Source organism: Adiantum capillus-veneris, chromosome 28, assembly GCF_014529385.1.
Source record: "Adiantum capillus-veneris isolate H3 chromosome 28, ASM1452938v2, whole genome shotgun sequence".
In the NCBI taxonomy this organism is placed as follows: domain Eukaryota; kingdom Viridiplantae; phylum Streptophyta; class Polypodiopsida; order Polypodiales; family Pteridaceae; genus Adiantum; species Adiantum capillus-veneris.
The window spans coordinates 61,738,498-61,758,864 of record NC_140958.1 but is presented as its reverse complement, the minus strand read 5'-3'; the positions used below and the strand labels follow the sequence as shown (position 1 = coordinate 61,758,864).

The window sequence follows — 20,367 nt, the reverse complement described above, 5'->3', positions numbered from 1 at the left end:
CTAACTATCAAAACTGGGATACAATCTGGAAAATTACAAGGTGAAAACTCAGGTTTTGTTCAATGAATGAATAATTACAAAAAATAATAATCCTCCGAATAGTTAGATGCCGTGGGGTGTGTGCAGCTTCTAACACTCCCCTCCTCCTTGCTCATGTCGTCCCCGACATGGCCGTGATCTGCTTCTTCATCGTATCGTTTCTCGCATCTTTAGCAGTGGTTCGTATCTGGCATGCAGGTTCAGCATTGTTCGGCCAAAAATGTCAGTGTTTATGGTGAAGAATCCATTGTAGAACGCTTCTTCAAAAGCCTGGAGGTGATAGGATGGTAGAAACATTATCCTTTGATACAGCGCATGTATCACATCCTTGGAAGACTGACCTGACAAATCATAAGCGCATCTGTATGTATCTTGGAAGAAAAAGATGCTGTCAGTCACCTAGCCTGGCTTGAAGGTCTCAAACATTGCTAATATGGTTTTACAGATTTTTCTCATCATAATGCATGTAAGGTCAGGTGAGCCAGTGAACAACTTTATGGCGCCCGTCAGGGTTTTCACCATGTATTGGACACTTATTCTCTCACATGCCTTCAAGCCCGGCAGCTTAGGGTAGTTCAGCCAAGTGGGTTGGCTCCTTTGCAAAATTTCCTGCGCTTTCCACGTTCTAATCCTTGGTAGAGGACAAAAGCTGAGATTGTCTCTGATAATTTTACGTGCCTTTACCAAGTGGATTAGGTATTGTGGGTACTTTGTAAGCCAGGCCTTCCTCCACTTTGGCTGGGAATCCACAATGAGCTTGACCCCTTCTGGTTTTGAGGTATCTGCATTGTAAAGAGGTACAAATGGCTCTTCTCTGATCCGCTTGTTTATGGTAGCTACCTAATATTTCAGCAATGGATATGGGAGAGTGGGTTGAAGCCACTCGCGCCTAAGGTTGCTAGCATCGATCTTCTGAATAGTCATAGACTTGAAGACCCTCTGCTCCGACTCCAAGGCTTCCTTTGTGGTTTCTCTGAGCTCCACTTCTATTGCTTTACACAATTTTTCTTCCTCTTCTTGTGTTAGATCATGTGGCTCTTGAGAGGATCCTTCTAGGATTTCCTCTTGCATAGGCGTGTCCATAGATCTGCCACATTCTCTAGGTCAATGCCCTCATCGGCGGCTGGCCCGGTGCTCTCTGCCTCTCCTCCTTGCTGGCCTTTCAACTCCTCAATTTGCCTGAGGAGTATTTTCTTTTCCGTTTCCGCTTCTTCGCCCATGTTCACGAGGAGGTCATAAAGTTCAGCGTTTATTCTTTCCGCCTCCCCGAGCTTTCTCTTCATGCTTTCTACTTCTTCTTATTGTAGGGATTTTTGGCCTTCTTCCATTCTCGTTTGCATGACTATAGATCCTTTTGCCATCATCAATCTTTGCTTTTTCTCTAGAGTCAGCTGTTTCTGAAGTTCTTGCATTTGCTCCTCATAGAGTTGACTCTCAGTCATGATTTGAGCGGAGCTAGTAGCTCTGACTCTAGCAGGTGATGCTCGAAGCCTTTGGATAGTTTGATCTTTGACTTTTAGTTGGTCCTTGAGCTCAAGGACCTCATCCTGGCTTGCTTCTTGATCTATCTCTGCTCTTTCCTTGGCGTTCCTCATGGCTTCTACTTCTTTAGATTCTTCTGTCAGCTGTAGTGTCAGATTATATCTTTTCTTCTCAGCATCTAGCAGTGACTTGCTGAGCTCCTGACACTCTTCTTCAACTGCTTGCATTCTTTTTGCGGCTTCTTGATTGGCTTCCTCCATTGCCTGGCAGCTTTGTAGTGCCCTTGCTAAGCTGGCCTCTAGGTGGCCTGTAGGTCAGCTTCTCTCTCCTTTTGCCTTTGGCTTTGTGCGTGCAGAGAATGTACTTCCATTTTGATCTTTTCCTCAGTGGCCTTGAGAGTTTTCATCTCTTTCTCTGAAGCCATGGATTGTGGTCTCAATCCTGTTAGCTTGGTCATCACCACGTCCCAGTCATTGGAGGGCGGGTGTAGGTCCACTGTATCTTTAGCAATTTCCTTTATCTCCACTAGCCTGATGCCGTGCATCTATTCCTTAGGCCCTGTCTTCGCCAAGTTAAATGCGACTGTGGCGGCTTCTTCCTTTGTATATCCTGCAGCTAGCAAGTCCAAAAATCCATAGTAAGAATCATCTAATTCTTTTTTCTCCCTTTGAGGCTTGGCCTCTTCTTTTGGCTCCGGCTCTCTTCTCTGCTCTTGCTCTTCTGCTTGCTTTTCTTTTTGTTTGTTCTCAGCCTCCTTATCTTCTGGTGGAGGGCTGCTAGGAGGTGGTGAGGGCGGTGGTGATGGCTGTGGGCTGGGTTTAGGGTTGGTTGGTAAAGATGCAGGTTTGCCCTTTAAGTCCCTGTCTGCTTTTGTTTTTCTTTCTCTTTCTTGGCTCTCTTGTTCATTTAGCAGTTTCTGCCTTATTTGTTGTACTTTCTCCTCTGTGAAAGGCACATGTGGAATGTTCTCTGATGTAGCATCAAGAATCTCAAAATTCTTGATATAATCTTCAAATCGGTCCCTTTGCACTCTTCTGGACGATCCTGACATAGACTCTAGAGAAGTCTTCCAAAGTTCACTTAAATCACCCTTTAGGGCTCTCTCTGCTCGGAAGCTCTCCATTAGCCTCTCTAGTCTTGCCGCTTTCTGTGACCTTGTTTCTTTGGCCGGCACTTGAGAAAACTCCTTCTTCCCTTTCTTCTGCTCGGGCTGCTCCTCTTGGACTGGTTGCTCCTCTCCTCGCATAAGAGAGATGAGAGAGAGAATGAGGACATGAACAATGCTTGACTTGATTAGCAATGACTGAGTGAGGATACAATGATGGGCATGGGATTTATAAACTCACAAATGGGAATTTCCCGCCGACCCGAGTAGGACAAATAATTTGTGAGGACAACAGTGTTGAGATGTCGAGCTCTACATCTTGAGCTAGCATCCACTACGGGTCTTGGCCGCTTACGACATTTACTCACTGGCGCGTTAGGTGACCGACACAGAGGATCTCTGCCAGTGATTCTACAGCTAGACTACACTTATAGTGCCAGCCTAGTACGCTTCTAGCGAGTTCACACTTAGTGACGGCATCTACATATGTGCTACTTTTCAACTTTAGCACTTAGTCATTTTTGTACTCTCTTTTCTTAGCGAAGAAGAAGAAGAAGCTTTCAATCTTTGTGTGTTTTGTGCTTGTCTTGTGTAGATCTCTTGCATCCTCATTATTTACATGGTATCAGAGCCTGGTGCAGGCAAGAGAGGCTAAGAGAGCAAGAGCATCACAATCTCTTTGTTCGCAATCCACGTACCAGATATACAGAGATTTTCGTACAAGTTTCTGAACAGGTCTCCAAAGTGCATTATACAGAGATTTACTGTGCAAGTACAGTTGTTGTATGTATGCTTGATTGTGGACACTCGTTGAGTGTAGAAAGTGTTACAGGTACCACGATAGCACGTTCAACAGATTTATAGGCTTTTGCAGATTGCAGTTATTTTGTCTTAGTGCTTCAAGATGTCTGACGGTTTCAGTCAGATTGTCACTGAGAAGCTTGAGAAAAATAACTACCCTACATGGAAGTTCAGAATAACTAATTTCCTAAAAGGAAAAGGTTATTGGGACTATGTAGAAGGAGACAATGAAAAGGAACCAGAGATTCCCGAGGCAAATGCTACAGCAGAGCAAAGAAAAGCTTTGAGGAACTGGAAACAAGGCCAGAGCAAAGTGATGTATTGGATTTCTATGAGCATCACAGATGGCATGATGGGCTAGGATGCTGAAACTCCCTCCATTACATGGAAAAAATTAGGTAGAGTGTTCGAGGTGAACACCAAGGCCAAGAAGCTTCAACTAAAGTTGAAGCTAAATCAGGTTAAGAGGAACAACCTCTCCAACAATGATTATGCTTTGAAGATCAAGAGTATCATTGAGGCTCTTGGATCTATTAAAGTCTCAGTCGAATGTTGAGTATGGAGCCTAATTTACCCTTGTAATTTTCTGTGGTAAAAGTGCACATTTGTAAGGCCCCCATTATGAGGAGAAGCCATCGTGCGTGAAGGAAAATCACTCACCGGAAACCAAAATTTTCACGGACAAGAATCAGGGGCAACTTTAAATGCCTCAGGGATGGAGGCCCTCGAGACTTTTTTTTTCGCCGGAATATTATGGCCGGACGGCGGTCGGAACGTGGTCGGTTGGCTGGTGGCCGGTAGTCAATGGCCGATGGCCCGTGGTCGAAAGTCAATGGCCGGTGGCCGGTGGCCAAATTCAAAAGCGGACTTGTCTTCTCAAGGGCGGCCACACATGGGCAGATTGGAGGGTCCGATTTGGACTTATTCGCACAAGGGCGGCTACACATGGCTGTCTCTCATAAGAGAGGGCAGCCCTTTTGGCCTATAAAAGGAGGCCATTTCTACACACGTTTCATAGTGTGAAGTTGATAAAACAAGGTGAGTGTGAGGTGGTGAGAGTGAAGCAAGGCGGGAGCTCCATTAAGGGTATAATCCCTTTGTAAACTACTTCTTGTTTTGAAGTACTAAAGCCATTGAGTGGCTGCTTTCCCGTGGACGTAGCCCACATTGGGTGGACCACGTATATTGTGTGTACTCTCTCTCTCTCTCTCTCTCTCTCTCTCTCTCTCTCTCTCTCTACTCTATAATCTCGTGTATATAAATCTGTCTCTCTCCATTAAGTAATCTACTCAATTATCTATTTAGCTACGTCTTATTTCCTAACAACTAGTATCAGAGCAAGGTTTGCTCGTAGCTAAATTATCTCAAGGAAAGGATTCCTTTAATTGAGTGGGAGTTATGGCGGAGGAAGGGAAGCTCAAGATTGAGAAGTTCAACGGCAAAAACTACCAACATTGGAAGATGCAGATTGAAGACTATCTCTACCAAAAGGACCTCTATTTGCCACTAGGCGGTCTTGCGAAGAAGACCGCAACAATGGCAGATGAAGCATGGATTGTCCTTGATCGAAAGGCACTGGAAACAATCCGGTTAAGCTTGGCGTCAATGGTGGCCTTCAATGTTTTAGAGATGAAGACCACGGAGGACTTGATGAAGTCACTTGACGACTTCTACGAGAAACCATCGGCATCCAATAAGGTATTTCTTATGAAGCGCTTGTTCAATCTAAAGATGGCAGAGAATGGTTTAGTTGCAGAACACCTAAATGACTTTAACACAAACATAAGTCAACTTCGATCGGTGAAAATCAATTTCGATGACGAAGTGCGAGCTCTCCTTATACTATCATCTCTACCGGATAGTTGGGACAGCCTTGTGATGGCTGTAAGTAATTCTATCTCTGGCACAAATACTCTTAAGTTTGATAATGTTGTGGGTGTTCTCCTAAGCGAGGAAATGCGAAGGAGAAGCACAGGAGAATCATCCAGTGCTGCACTATCAGTGGAAACAAGAGGAAGACCTAAGGAGAGGTTCAAAAACCAAAAGGAACGTGATCGCTCAAGGCGGAGCAAGTCACGCACAAAGTCAGTTCTTGAATGTTGGAACTGCGGCAAGAAGGGCCACGTCAAGAACGATTGATGGTCCAAGAAGAAGAAGGAGACAGAGTCTCAAGACAACAAGCCAACATCAGAGGCCAATGTGGCAGGTAAAGTAGAGCAAGATGCTCTAATTCTCTCATTAGACAATGTGTCTAATTCCTGGATAGTAGATTCTGGGGCTTCATTCCATGCGACACCACACAAGCAACATTTCCAAGACTACACCAAAAGTAATTTTGCGTATGTATACTTGGGAGATGATGAAGCTTGTGAGATTGTCGGCCAAGGTACAGTTTCTGTCAAAACTGCTAACGAAAATGAATGGAAGCTTAAAGATGTTAGGCATGTTCCTTCTCTTCGCAAAAATTTGATCTCTACAGGACAATTGGACGATGAAGGTCACAACATTGCATTCGGAAACAAACGGTGGAAGATCTCAAAGAAATCTTTGGTGGTTGCCAAGGGTGAAAAAGTCGGTACACTTTACTTGTGTACTGTTAGCACGCAACCTTCAGCTTGTGCAGCAACTACTGAAGTTGACAGTGCGGTGTGGCACTACCGACTTGGGCATATGAGTGCCAAAGGAATGCAAATCCTTCAAACAAAGAAGCTTCTACCAAGTTTGAAAGAAGTGGACTTAGAGTTCTGTGAAGATTGTGTTTATGGTAAACAAAAGAGGGGAAAATTTCAAAAATCAGGAAATGAAAGAAAAAATAAAAAACTTGAGTTGGTTCATTCTGATGTTTGGGGTCCTGCAAGTACACCATCACTTGGTGGCTCATTGTACTATGTAACATTTATAAACAATGCGACTTGAAAAACATGGGTTTATGTCATGAAGAATAAATCCGATGTATTTTCCATATTTCAAAGGTGGAAAGCCTTTGTGGAGAATGAAACAGGTACCAAGGTTAAATGCCTCAGATCCGACAACGGAGGCGAATATTGCAGCCAAGCTTTTGAAAGCTTTGGTGCTAGCAATGGCATTCGGAGGCAAAGGACAACCCCAAGAACACCTCAACAAAATGGGATTTTGGAAAGGATGAACAGGACAATCATGGAACGAGCACGAAGCATGCGGCTACATGCAGGCCTACCGCTTGAGCTTTGGGCGGAAGCTGTAAGTACGTCTGTGTACTTAATCAATCGGTCACCCTCAACGTGCGTGAAGGAAAATCACTCACCGGAAACCAAAATAAGAATCAGGGGCAACTTTAAAGGCCTCGGGGGCGGAGGCCCTCGATACTTTTTTTTTCGCCAGAATATTATGGCCGGACGGCGGTCGGAAAGTGGTCGGTTGGCTGGTGGCCGGTAGTCAATGGCCGATGGCCATTGGTCGAAAGTCAATGGCCGGTGGCCGGTGGCCGAATTTAAAAGCGAACTTTTCTTCTCAAGGGCGGCCACACATGGGCGGATTGGAGGGTCCGATTTGGACTTATTCGCACAAGGGCGGCTACACATGGCTGTCTCTCATAAGAGAGGGCAACCCTTTTGGCCTATAAAAGGAGGCCATTTATACACACATTTCATAGTGTGAAGTTGATGCAACAAGGTGAGTGTGAGGTGGTGAGAGTGAAGCAAGGCGGGAGCTCCATTAAGGGTATAATCCCTTTGTAAACTACTTCTTGTTTTGAAGTACTAAAGCCATTGAGTGGCTGCTTTCTCGTGGACGTAGCCCACATTGGGTGAGCCACGTATATCGTGTGTACTCTCTCTCTCTCTCTCTCTCTCTCTCTCTCTCTCTCTCTCTACTCTATAATCTCGTGTATATAAATCTGTCTCTCTCCATTAAGTAATCTACTCAATTATCTATTTAGCTACGTCTTATTTTCTAACATGGAAGACAATGACATTGTCCGTGCATGCTTGGATGGTTTAGGAGATGAGTATGTACATTTCAGGTCTTCCATGAATACAAGAGACTACATCCTCGTGTTCCAAGATTTGATTTCTATGCTTATTCTTGAGGAGAAGAACCTTGGTCTTGACACATCTTCTTCTCATGGCAGAAATAAGTCTGAACATGCCTTCTATTCTAACTCCAACAGAGGTAGAGGTCGTGGTCGATGCCCAAGTGGTTGCACGGGCCAATTTCGAGAAGGTCAATCAAATCAAAACAATACAGGTGGCAAGGGAAACCAGTCTCAAGGCAGGGGGAGTCAACGAGGTCGTGGTGCAGGATCAAGCAAGCAGCAACATACTACAGATAGCAGAGAATGTTGGACTTGTGGTGAAAAAGGTCACATGTCACGTGATTGTCCAAAGGGAAAAGCAAGTGGAAAGAGAGAACAGGGCAACTATGCATCTACTAGCAGAAATGCAGATGACAGCAGAAGCGAGCGCATGTTTGTTATGCAGCATGTAATGAATACAATGACTGTAGAGAATTCCACCCAAGATGATGTTTGGTATGTGGATTCAGGTGCCTCTAATCACATGACGTCTCGTGGAGAGTGGTTTAGAGATATGCGTAAACTAGATGTGTCAGGCTATGTGCAGACAGGAGATGACACAGCTCACCCCATTGCTCATGTAGGGGACATACCTCTAAATACAAAGAATGGGAAATCAAAGTACTTAGCAGATGTACTTCATGTCCCAAACATTACAAAGAATCTTGTTTCTGTTGGACAAATGGTTGAGCAGGGTTTGCAGGTTCGCTTCAATCCGAATGGCTGTTATGTAGAAGGTTTCCAGAATGGCTGTAAGCTGATCACAGAGGGCAAATGTGTGGGCAGAATGTTTACACTGAATGTACACATGCCTGAGGTAAAAACTGTATTATTTGCACAGGGCACAAGTGTTGTGGCTGATGTTGACATTTGGCACAAACGCATTGGCCATGTCAATGAGCAAAGATTGTGCATCATGCAATCAAAACAGATTGTAAAAGGTTTGCCCAAATTCAAGGTGGATGGTATGCATAAAGTGTGTGCAGCATGCCAGTTTGGAAAACAGTCAAAGGACTCATTTCCACATGAGCGCAATGTATGTAAAAATCCACTTGAGGTGGTGCACAGAGATGTTTGGGGTCCAACCGATACTGCAAGTATACATGGTTGCAGGTATTATGTCTCTTTCATTGATGACCATACAAGGAAAGTATGGATCTACTTCATGCGTAACAAAAGAGAAGTGTTTGGTCACTTTCAAGACTTCAAAGTCATGATTGAGAAGGAGACAGATATGCAAATCAAGACATTGAGGTCAGATGGAGGGAGAGAGTACTTCTCCAATGATTTTTCATAATTTTTTGCGAATGCATGGTATACGCAGGTAGTTTACATGCAGATATACTCCACAGCAGAATGGGGTCGCAGAAAGGAAAAACAGGCACATTACAGAGGTTGCACGTGCATTAATGAATGAGAAGAACATGCCTCATCATTTCTGGGCTGAAGCTGTAAATACAAATGTGTACATTATGAACAGGACACCTACAGTTGCGGTGCATGATGTAACACCTAAGGAAAAGTTTACAAGTACAAAGCCTGATTTGGCACACTTGAAAGTGTTTGGCTGCATAGCTTACGTGCATATACCAGATGAGTTGCGTAGGAAATTGGATCCTAAAGTAGAGAAATGTATTCTTGTGGGATATTCCCTTGAACAAAAGGGGTACAGGTGCTACAATCCTACTACAATCCTACTACACGAGAATTACGAGTGAGCAAAGATGTAGTCTTTGATGAGATGAGCAGCTGGTATAGTAATGCACATGGCACTATTGGGACTGATGTAAAAGATGATGTGGTTGTACAAAATGTGAGGCCACAGTCACAGGTTTTGAGTGGACTACAAGAGTCCTCTTCTCGTGGCTTTGTTGAGAAGCCATGGAATGGTAGACTGTGTACGCAGGTCACTCCACCAGTAGGTACAGGGAATGTATCACGAAAAGGAAAGGAAAAGGTTGATGAACCTCTCTTTATGGATGATGCATCATCAAGTTTTTCACATATAGACATGGATTCAGATGGTTCTGAACAAAGTCTTAATGAGGAATTTGGAATTCCGGCTATCAGGACACCTGGTGGAAGGAAAGTACAAGAAGATGCTAGAGGGCAAAGGAGTGACCCAGGACTACGCAGATCTAACAGAGTCAGAAATCCAGTTCAGAAATTGACCTATGATGGGTATCTAGCGCATCACCAAGCCTACATGGCTAAGGTGATACAGGATGTGGAGCCCACATGTTTTGAGGATGCAGTTGGAAATGTGCATTGGGATGATGCAATGAATGAAGAGATGGCTGCATTGGAAGCAAACGACACATGGGAGTTGGTGCCATTGCCAAGTGGAAAGAAAGCTATTGGCTGTAAATGGGTGTATAAAACCAAGCATAAGGCTGATGGTAACATTGAGCATCACAAGGCAAGGCTGGTCGCAAAGGGTTATGCACAGACGTATGGCATAGACTATGACGAGACCTTTGCTACAGTGGCAAAGATGACGACTGTGAGAGTTGTCATAGCAGTGACTGCATCTAGAGGATGGATTATGCATCAAATGGATGTAAAGAATGCCTTCTTGAATGGTGAGTTGCAAGAGGAAGTGTATATTGATCAGCCACCTGGTTATGTCGATCGAGGTTACCCAGATTATGTATGCACGCTTCTCAAAGCTTTGTATGGTTTGAAGTAGGGATCTAGAGCATGGTATGACAAAATTGCCAAGTATCTTGTCAGTATTGGTTTTAAGAGAGCTCATGCTGATCATTCACTCTAGGTATGTAAGAGTGATATGGGTATTGTGGTCATTACTATATATGTAGATGACCTTATTATTGTCGGTGACAATGCTATGGAGATTGACCATGTGAAGGGTCTTCTCAAACAGGAGTTTGAAATGAAAGATTTGGGCGAGTTGCGCTACTTTCTTGGCATTGAGGTGATCAGGACTCCAGAGGGTGTATGGCTGTCAAATGGATGTTTACCCAGTATGCTTTGGACATGTTGTCAAAGTATGGTATGGCTGATTGTAAGCCAATTTCTATTCCCTTGGATGTGAATGCAAAGTTGAGTGCAGAGAAGGGTGATGTTGTTGAGGATGTCAAGATGTACAGGAAGATTGTGGGTAGTCTAATCTACTTAACTATCACGAGGCCAAACTTGAGCTACACAGTAGGCTTGGAGAGTCAGTTCATGTAGCTTCCGAGGAAGCCACATTTGGATGGAGTACGACGCACACTTCGGTATGTGCAAGGGACTCTTGATTATGCATTGTTCTATGCAGCAGATGCGCCATTAGCATTGTATGGGTATACAGATGCAGATTGGGTAGGTAGCATTGTTGATAGGAGATCTACGAGTGGCTTCATGTTCTCTTTTGGGAGTGCTGTTGTTACTTGGAGCAGCAAAAAGAAACCTACGGTTTCTTTATCAAGCACAAAGGCCGAGTACAGAGGTGCAGCAGTTGCGGCGTGCGAGGTAGCTTGGCTATGCACATTACTTGAGGACTTGGGAGTGCGGGTGGACCAACAGATTGTCATCCATTGTGACAACCTCAGCATCATGCAGTTGGCTAGGAACCCAGTGTTCCATGCCAGGACCAAGCACATAGAGGTCCATTACCACTACGTTCGAGAGCGAGTGTTGGCGGGCGACATCGACTTGGTCTACGTCAGCACAGAGGAGCAGATAGCGGATATCTTTACCAAGGCCCTTGGATCTGAGAAGCTTCAACGTTTCCGGACTATGCTTGGACTCTGCGACATGCAGAGCTCGAGGGGGAGTGTTGAGATGTCGAGCTCTACATCTTGAGCTGGCATCCACTACGGGTCTTGGCCGCTTACGGCATTTACTCACTGGCGCATTAGGTGACCGACACTGAGGATCTCTGCCAGTGATTCTACAGCTGGACTACACTTATAGTGCCAGCCTAGTACGCTTCTAGCGAGTTCACACTTAGTGACCGCATGTACATATGTGCTACTTTTCAGCTTTAGCACTTAGTCATTTTTGTACTCTCTTTTCTTAGCGAAGAAGAAGAAGAAGCTTTCAATCTCTGTGTGTTTTGTGCTTGTCTTGTGTAGATCTCTTGCATCCTCATTCTTTACAAACAGTCCTCTGGACAAAGGTCCAGTCATGCAGTTTAGTGGGCGTCCTAATGTAAAACGGCCAGCTAACTAGGGTTAGGGCCTATATAAGGACATGGTTGGGTGGTGATACTCATGACACAAGACCTCTAGTCTTACATTGGTATCAGAGCATGGTGGGAAAAGGATATGGCTTTCTTGCATGAGCAAGGCTTGTGCATGAAGTTCTCTCTTCCTCACGTTTTTACAGGACGAAATTTGTTGATTAGAAAATTTTCTATAAACAACTGCGTTTGGAAAAATAGCTTGTGCAAGGTGAAGGAAAACGCCGTTCTGTAAGTTTTTGCGTCTCACGCAAAAATCGAGATTGTGCACCGTCTGTGAGATATTTTTAATTTTTCAAATTTTTCCGTGTGTGTGAGCGCAATTGAAATCAAGGTTGCAAAGCAGGAGCTTCTCTCGCCAGATGGAGATGGACTCACGTATGATGCTTGCATGGAGATGATGATGGTGTACCTCCTTCTTCACGAGGACATAGATTTACTGATGTGTTTGTTTTTTTTTCTGCTTTTGCAGGGGTACCATCGAGGGTACCACGTTGATGATGATGGTGGTCCTGATGCTCATGTTGTGACACGCATATGGCCGCCATGAACTAGTTGAGGACCATGACCAAGGCACGAAGATGGGGCATCGCCATGCCTGGGGGAGCAAAGGCTCGACCCCAAGCATGGGGTGGTCGCCATAGCCATGCTTTTTCATTGAGTTTTTTTTTTTTCAACGATGTTTTTTTTTTTGGTGAAAAGCTCTCCAAACTCAAAAGCAACAAGCACTATGGCTTTTTAGAGAAAGCAAAAAGCACTATGGCTTTTTAAAGAAAGTAAAAAGCACTACAGTTGTTTAGAGAAAATAAAAAGCACTATGGTTTTTTAGAGAAAGTAAAAAGCACTACGGTTTTTTAGAGAAAGCAAAATCATAAAAGCTTATGCTTTTATACGAAAATCACACACACGCATGTGTGTGTGTGCGCCAAAAGCGAAGAAAAAGCTTATGCTTTTGTAAACACTTAAGTTGCTTTTGAGAAAAAACATTACGATCTAAGCAAGCTTTTAATGAAAAGCAAAGAGATTCAAGTAGCTTTTCATGAAAAGCCTTAAAGCTAAAGAGCTTTTAGGGACTCCTATATTAGGAGGAGCAAGTCTCATTGTTGAAACACACAAGGTGTTCTCATCAAGCATCAAGAGAACTCAGGAACCACTCCAAAGTTAGTGCACTCGACAATCCACAAGAAATACAAGGGTGTGTACCAACAAGCAAGCTAGAGCACTCAAGAGTTAGTGCAATCGACAATCCTCACGTGGATATGACGATAGACATGCACGATGATGAGCATGTGGATCTCAATGGAGACTTTAATGGAGAAACCGATCCAGTATGGGTTGATGAATGCACATTTCAACGCTTTATGAGCCACCAACTTACGTTTGAAAAGTAATTTGAAGTTTTGCAACAAACTCAGTCTACTCTTCAAGCAAATTTTGATGCATTAAATAAAAGCATGTCCTCCATGACATATCTTTTTCACACATTTGTGCAAGCACAAGTGCCATCACCGGCCAATGGGTCCGTTCAACCTACGGAGGTACCGATTCCTCAAGTTTGAGGATCAACAACGGCAGCCAAAGATGCCTCAGAATTTAAATGTGAAGAACGTGACCACAATAAAGATGTTGTCCAAATATTTTTGTACAAGTGGAGCGACATTCATGATCTACAAGGTACATCAAATCACGCTACGGCAAAGGAGACCAATTTGTCTCTTAAGGGGAAGGCCTACAAATGGTGGATGTCCATCCCTATTTCTACTCGTCCAAAGTCTTAGGAAGAGTTCAAAGATGTCTTTTGCAAGGATTTCTTGCCCAACAATGAACAATCCAAGAATTGACTGCTTGGGGCACATGCCACACAGGCAATTTGTCTCTCACAGATTACATCTACAAGTATAGGGAGATTATTCTAAAGCTTGAGGATCTCAATGAATTCCAGAAGCAAAGAGGCTTTGTGCGAGGTCTCAATCAAGATTATAGACTTCATGCTAAGTCTCATTATCCAAACTCGCTGGATGAGGCAATTAAGCATGCTTATACATTTGATGATGATCTGGGAAAAGAAAAGAAGGATGCTAATCGCTCAAGCAAGGGCAATTGGCGACATCGCAACCGTTCTCCTCCACAAGAAGGAAGCTACGTCTCCGTAAGATAAGGGGGCTAAGAAAGCCAAGAGTTCCAAGGATGGACCCCTTTCACCAGAAGATTTTGAACGTACCAAGAAAGATAGACTATGCTACAATTGTCTTTCGAATAAGCATTCCAAGAAAGATTTTCCTCATTTGCAAGGTAAGCAAATAGAAGCGTGTAAGAGAAAAGAGAAGGCTTTACACATGGTACAACACTTGACCCTAGACTTGTCACCTGAGTACTCAGCAATTGAGGTACTGCACATGGAAGAGCAGCATGAGTGTTGTGTTACTACCACTATGTGACAACCTACATTTGGTCCTCATGAGTTATTTCGGATGCATGGCACTATTAACAGACAAAGAGTTCGTGTTTTAGTGGATGACGAAGCAACCCATAATTTTCTCAACCATAAGCTAGTCAAAAAATTGAAGCTTCCTCAGACTACCTATTCACATAAGTATGTTGTGGAACAGATGTTTGGGAATGACAAGGAGGTTTGGGACACAGTGGTGCAAGGAGTGGAACTTAGTGTTCAAGGACATGTCATGCAACTTGACTTCCAGGTCATGAACATGGATAGAGCCGATGTAGTTCTAGGTCGTGAATAGTTGCATGGTTTAGGAAGTACCTTGCATCCTAGTTATGAACATAACTCTTTGTCGTTCATGGCAGATGGAAAGCATGTGCTTCTACTTGGTGAGAAGAATATTCCACCATCTCCTCTCATTTGTACTACGGAGCTTACCCATTTACAGGAAGCAGATTTAATAAAAGATACGTTTTTGTGTTATTGTTTGCCTCCAAGTTTTTCTAATTCTTGTGCACAAAATAATGAGAATTCTCTTGAGCATTGTGCGGTGAATTCTATTAAGGTGGATCCAGAGGACTCAATTCTCTCTTCTAAGGGGAAGGAGAACTTAGACCACTTACTAGCAGAGTACAGTGATGTCTTTCCAAGTGATTTACCATCAGGTTTACCCCCTGCACGAGAGGTGCAACATGGCATAGACGTTGCCCCGGATAGCAAACCTGTTAATAAACCTCCTTATCATATGAGTGCTAAGGAAGCCAAGGAAGTTGAGCGTCAATTAGAAGACTACCTTGCTCGTGGTTTTATTAAGCCTAGCACTTCATCTTGGGCTTCGCCCATATTATTGGTGAAAAAGAAAGATGGTACTATGTGTATGTGCATAGATTGTCACGGAGTAAATGCGATAACCACAAAAAAATAAGTATTCTCTACCTCGTGTAGATGAGTTGTTTGATCAACTTCATAAGACAAGATATATTTCTAAGATAGATCTTCGATGCGGATACCATCAAGTGCGTATTTGAATAGAAGATGTTGCCAAGACGGCATTTAGAACAAAGAAGGATGATCAAGAGAAGGAATCAGGTTCTGCAGTAATGTTGGAAACTCAGAACAATGATAGAGTACTTCTCGTCACTGGGGAATCTCATTTCCTTACTACCTAAAAAGATGGACTCTTTGGAAGCTTCTACGCGAGGAGATGCTGCCTCCCAAGAAACTTCTACTATTTAACACTCATAAACTTCCTTAGGGACTTCTAAAAGCAGATGACAACTCGGCATGTCAGGTTGCGAAGTTGTCAAGTTAAAAGTTGTGAGTGCATGTAACAAGCTAGTGCTCCACCCTTTTGGCATTATATAGTAGCCATCTAAGCTTTATCGCACAATTTCACGGTGTGGTATGCTACCATCTATGCATCCTTCCTTATTGCAATAATAATATAGCATTCTTGTACTACAGTCCACAAAATGATGACGTATAAGCCACACTAAGTAACAGGTTTTCCCACTTGAAACACTAAATCCCGATATCAACACCTCAGCCTACATGACCTTTCTCACCCTGGCTTTTGGCTTTTGAAAAGCCCAACAACCACATTAATATTGGAAAAGGGGGAGAGGGGGGACAAAGAATAATTATAAAAAAGAATTATTTTAAGCATTGAAAACCAAATTTTATAATTGCAGGGGTTGGCATAATCTCTTGGATACTTCCAAATTATTTAGCTCAATTGGGAAACTCACAAAAACAAGGGATCAATCAAATGAAACCTGAATACTATATATGCACACAAACAAGAAAAGAAAATAGAACAGACAGAAGAAAACCAATAAACATTTGCAATGTTTGTAAGCATATGCTTTTGATTCTGATTGAAATTGTACATGTTTGGGGGCATCCATTGACCAGAGTTTTCGAGCATTCCACACTAGTCATTGTGAAAACCCAAAAAAGAGTTTAAAGATTTGACAAGTGCTGAAGGGTTAGACGGGGTATAAGGAACCAGCGAATCCAAGTCCATGTTAGTTATCCTCTCTGCTAAAGTCCTCGGAGAGGCATAAAATAAGTACTTCTGTGTAGCTAGCTCCACGGCAAGCTCTGCTTGATGATTAAGCTTCATTAACAACAACAATAAGAGGCTTGCCCATCCGCAACGTCTCGAAGATGCTGCCAGACCCTAAACCATGAAAATAAAAAAAATTAGTTTCTTGATAATCATGATAAAGAACATTTTCTTTCAAGAATTTCATTTCTACCTGCATGGCTTATGACCAAATCAGCTGCTTTCATGTGATCCTTACGGTCAGGTGCAAAAGTGAAAAAGTCCACTTTTAAGTCTACATGATCCTGACAAATGAACAAAAGATGACAACAAAATTTTCACCATTGCGTCCCGAACGTCGACAAACCCTCGGGTCCCTAGATCATATAGATCTACGTCCGAGTGTGCAAGATATGCCAAAAAAAATTGTTTTTTACTAGTTTCAGTAAATGAGCTTTTTTTTTATATTAAAACATCGTAAGGACATTCAAATTTACATGGATCCTGGACATCATAATACTCCATACAAGAAAAAAGAATGCATCTAGTGCTAAAACACACGAGACCAGGTCGAAATAACTACTTTTAAAGTTGTGTTTTCAACCAAGGTGTTGTAGATAACACATTGTGTTTTGTGCTACTTGTTGCTTTACCTTCAATCACTTTTGAAAAAAATTGAGGAATTTCTTTACACTTGGCACGATGCAATAACTAGAAAACGATGAGCTTTTCAAATTCCTTCACAAAATTTACGTTCTAACAGTAGGACAAACCATATAATTACGAATTTCATAATTGACCATGTTCATATAACCACCAAACCAGCTGAAATTTATTGGTGCCCGAACTTTCCTTGAATTCAGAAGCTTCTTGTATTTTTCCTCGAATGCAAGCATAGATTAAAGATTTGTAGCTCTAGATACTAAAATGCAAATTTGTACCAGTTTGCTGCTTTGTTTCAATCAGTGTCAACATTTATCACTCAACAACTAACTGTTTTCAAGATCATGTGAAATGTTTTAGTAATTAGACTTACACTAAAGCACCTTCTTGACATAATCCAACACTTCTGTACTGTCTTTTCTAATCCTCCTGTCTACAGAAAATTGTCTACAGACAATTTTCGGACAATTTTCTTTTATATAATTAATTCTAGGAGAACGATAATATCGGAGCTCAAAACACACGCTTCCGATGTTCAAGATCTTATGCATTAAAACAATCAGCCCATGTGAATTCACATTTCCCCAATTTTTTATAGCCTTAGACCCCCACTCCTATTGCAGCCATGAATTGCAAAGCACAAGCATATTCAACTTTATGGCCAACCTTGGATGGAAGATAAGAACCACGCCCTAGTTGTAATACAAGGGACGCTTATCCTTGGCATGCAAGAGCTGCTTTGCATTCTTGGGAGTCGACAGCCTGGATCAGTGCATCAAACGAGGTTGTGCCAACAGTGACAAAAACCTTTCCTCCATGTCCCATTTATACACATCACCAACCTCTGATCTGATTAAAGAGCTACAAAATGTAAGTGAGAATACCAATATACATAACGTACACATTCGCAAAAACATACATAATGCACACGTTCACAAAAACAAACAGAATTCTTTGCTCGACCGTGCTCATGGTTGGCATCTACCACCACTTGGCCACAATTCAATTTTTATGGAAAGCTGGCCTTTGCGTGGAAAATTCGGCATGTTATTGGTCCACATAAGCCATCAACGATTGTAGCCTAAAGTAGTCATGGTATGTTGATACCAAGACGATCCTGATCGTCGGTAGTCAATGTCAATACATTTCTGCCAGAAATAAAGCCTCAACAAACCAATGCAGCATACAACAAAAGCTGGTAGAGGATTTCATAAAACATAAGATTTTAAATCAATTGTTCCACCTAAAACTGATTGCTTTTATTGCAAATACTGACAATGAAATGAAAATACCCAAGTTTGGGGCACTAGGATCTCTCCTAATTTTCTCCGAATCTGGTCAATAACGATGTCCTACTTCAGCTCTCCAAATAAGATAGGACACCCTGACAATAAAACACAGAAGTAGATGATGCTCAAAACCCTTGTCTTGATGATGCTGCTTTGTCCCGCTTTTCAGCTCCAGAAAGTAGCATTCACAGAAAACGATTCTGAAAATCATGATGGATAGCGGATAATACTTCCTGCGATCTCTTCCTGCGCCTCGCCTCCCCTAGACCCTGATGGGAAAGACGCACAGGCATCACAGTCCAAACCCTAAACCCTGTGTTTTTATGTACCTTCCCCTGCTCGCACAGCCTATCTGTACAAGTTCTTGCGTGCCCCCTGCTCGCACAGCCTCGGTTCCTACCCTGTTTGATATTGGAATATGTTTCTTGTGGATCAAATGTGATGCATCCAAACCATGAAACCACCTCTTTTAAAAACATTTTTTTTTTTCTTAAAGATTTTAAAAGTTTGAGAGAGAGAGTGGGAGCGAGAGGGGGGACAAGTGTGTGGTTGCATGTGTATGTGTGTGTGAGTGTGAATAACTCTCTCTCTCTCTCTCTCTCTCTCTCTCTCTCTCACAGGCCCATCACCATCAAGCCCCATGCGGATTGTTTAATAATCAAGCGTAGCTTCAAATCCCACAAGTATGCGCCTCACTTATGCAAGCTCCATCCTCCATGTGGTCTATTTTATCTTCAAGTGTAGCTTCAAATCCCACAAGTACTCGCCCATTATCCATCACCTATGCAAGCTCCAGTAGGGTCTCTCTCTCTCTCTCTCTCTCTCTCTCTCTCTCTCTCTCTCTCTCTCTCTCTCTCTCGTTCATGCTCTGGATATTGAACCCTAAAACAGAGTCCTCAGGGATATGTTGCCCTGCACACACAGACGAGGAGGAGCGAGGAGGGATGATAGGCAAGTAGGGGTGATGGATCAAGGGTGATATACGGAGGAGAGCGAAGAGAGAAGAGAGATGGGGAGTAGAGAGAGAATAGATGGAGCCTTATTAAGCTCCCTATGATGCTCTGTGAGAAGGGCGAGAGCAGAGCATAAAGGGGGTTGGGGGACGATGGCGCACACTGTGTGCATGAGAGAGAGAGAGAGAGAGAGAGAGAGAGAGAGAGAGAGAGAGAGAGAGAGAGAGAGAGAGAGAGAGAGCTAGTGAGAGAAAAGGCCTTAGAAGCCTTAGTGTATACTTTAACTTTTAAAATCCATGAATAGTAGGGCTGAGGATGAGGTGAATAGTAGGTCTAAGTTTCCTCACAAGAATCAGCAATATGACTCTCATTTGGTGCTATGAGCAGCATGTCATTTGGTGCTATGAGAGCAATGATTAGATGTACATCATCCGCACGTTTTACATACAAAGTGCTTTCAATTGGACTATTCTGAAAACCATGTGTAGTCAAATATGCATGAATCTTCTCATACCAAGCTCGTGGAGCTTGCTTTAAACCATACAAAGCCTTTTTTAACCTACACACTTTGTTTTCCTACCCTTTTTGAACAAAACCACAAGGCTGCATTACATACACCTCCTCATGCAAATCTCCATTCAATAACGCAATCTTTATGTCCAATTGATGTACATCCCAACCATTATGAGGCTACCAATGCACAAATGCTATGAATGGTAGTCATACAACAAGTAGGTGCAAAAGTCTCATCAAAATCAATGCCCTTTTCCTGAGCATAACCTTTTGCAACAAGTCTCACCTTATAGCGATCAACACTACCATCTGGCTTTCGTTTCAACTTGAAAACCCACTTACATCTAATGGCATTTTTACCAATAGGCAAATCACATAAAGACCATGTACCATTCTTCATGATAGCATCATATTCACTTTGCATTGTAGTCAATCAATTTTTTGAATTTTGTGTCTAGAGGTTCTTCCCATTACACATACTAGACACTACCAAAGCATAGCAATCTAATGCATAAGGGGTATGTTGAAAACCTGAACATAAGTGCATCAATTTTACTGTCACACAAAGTCTACACTAGCCATTTTGGCATACCTCTAGCCTACTCATTTTCAGTCCTATCCTCATAAATTGATGTCAACCATTTTCAGTACTATCATCCTGTAAATCTACATCAAAAATAGGCTGATCTGTGATGTCATTGAAACCTTCATAGGTTATACATATGCCTCAATAGGACATACATCTGAACTTCCACCTGTAAATAGAGGCAACAATGTATCAACTATATCCTGTGA

At 42.6% G+C, this 20,367-nt stretch overlaps 1 pseudogene across 1 annotated transcript; it reads right to left on the bottom strand.

The window, feature by feature from the left end:
• Positions 1-15,944: 15,944 nt before the first annotated feature.
• On the bottom strand, positions 15,945-18,552 carry LOC147420550 (uncharacterized; annotated as a pseudogene). Its single transcript, XR_015186944.1, has 4 exons — positions 18,110-18,552; positions 17,484-17,666; positions 16,369-16,459; positions 15,945-16,289 (listed from the first exon to the last, which is right to left on the bottom strand). The product of XR_015186944.1 is annotated as an uncharacterized LOC147420550 (transcript).
• Between the last annotated feature and the right edge of the window lie 1,815 nt (positions 18,553-20,367).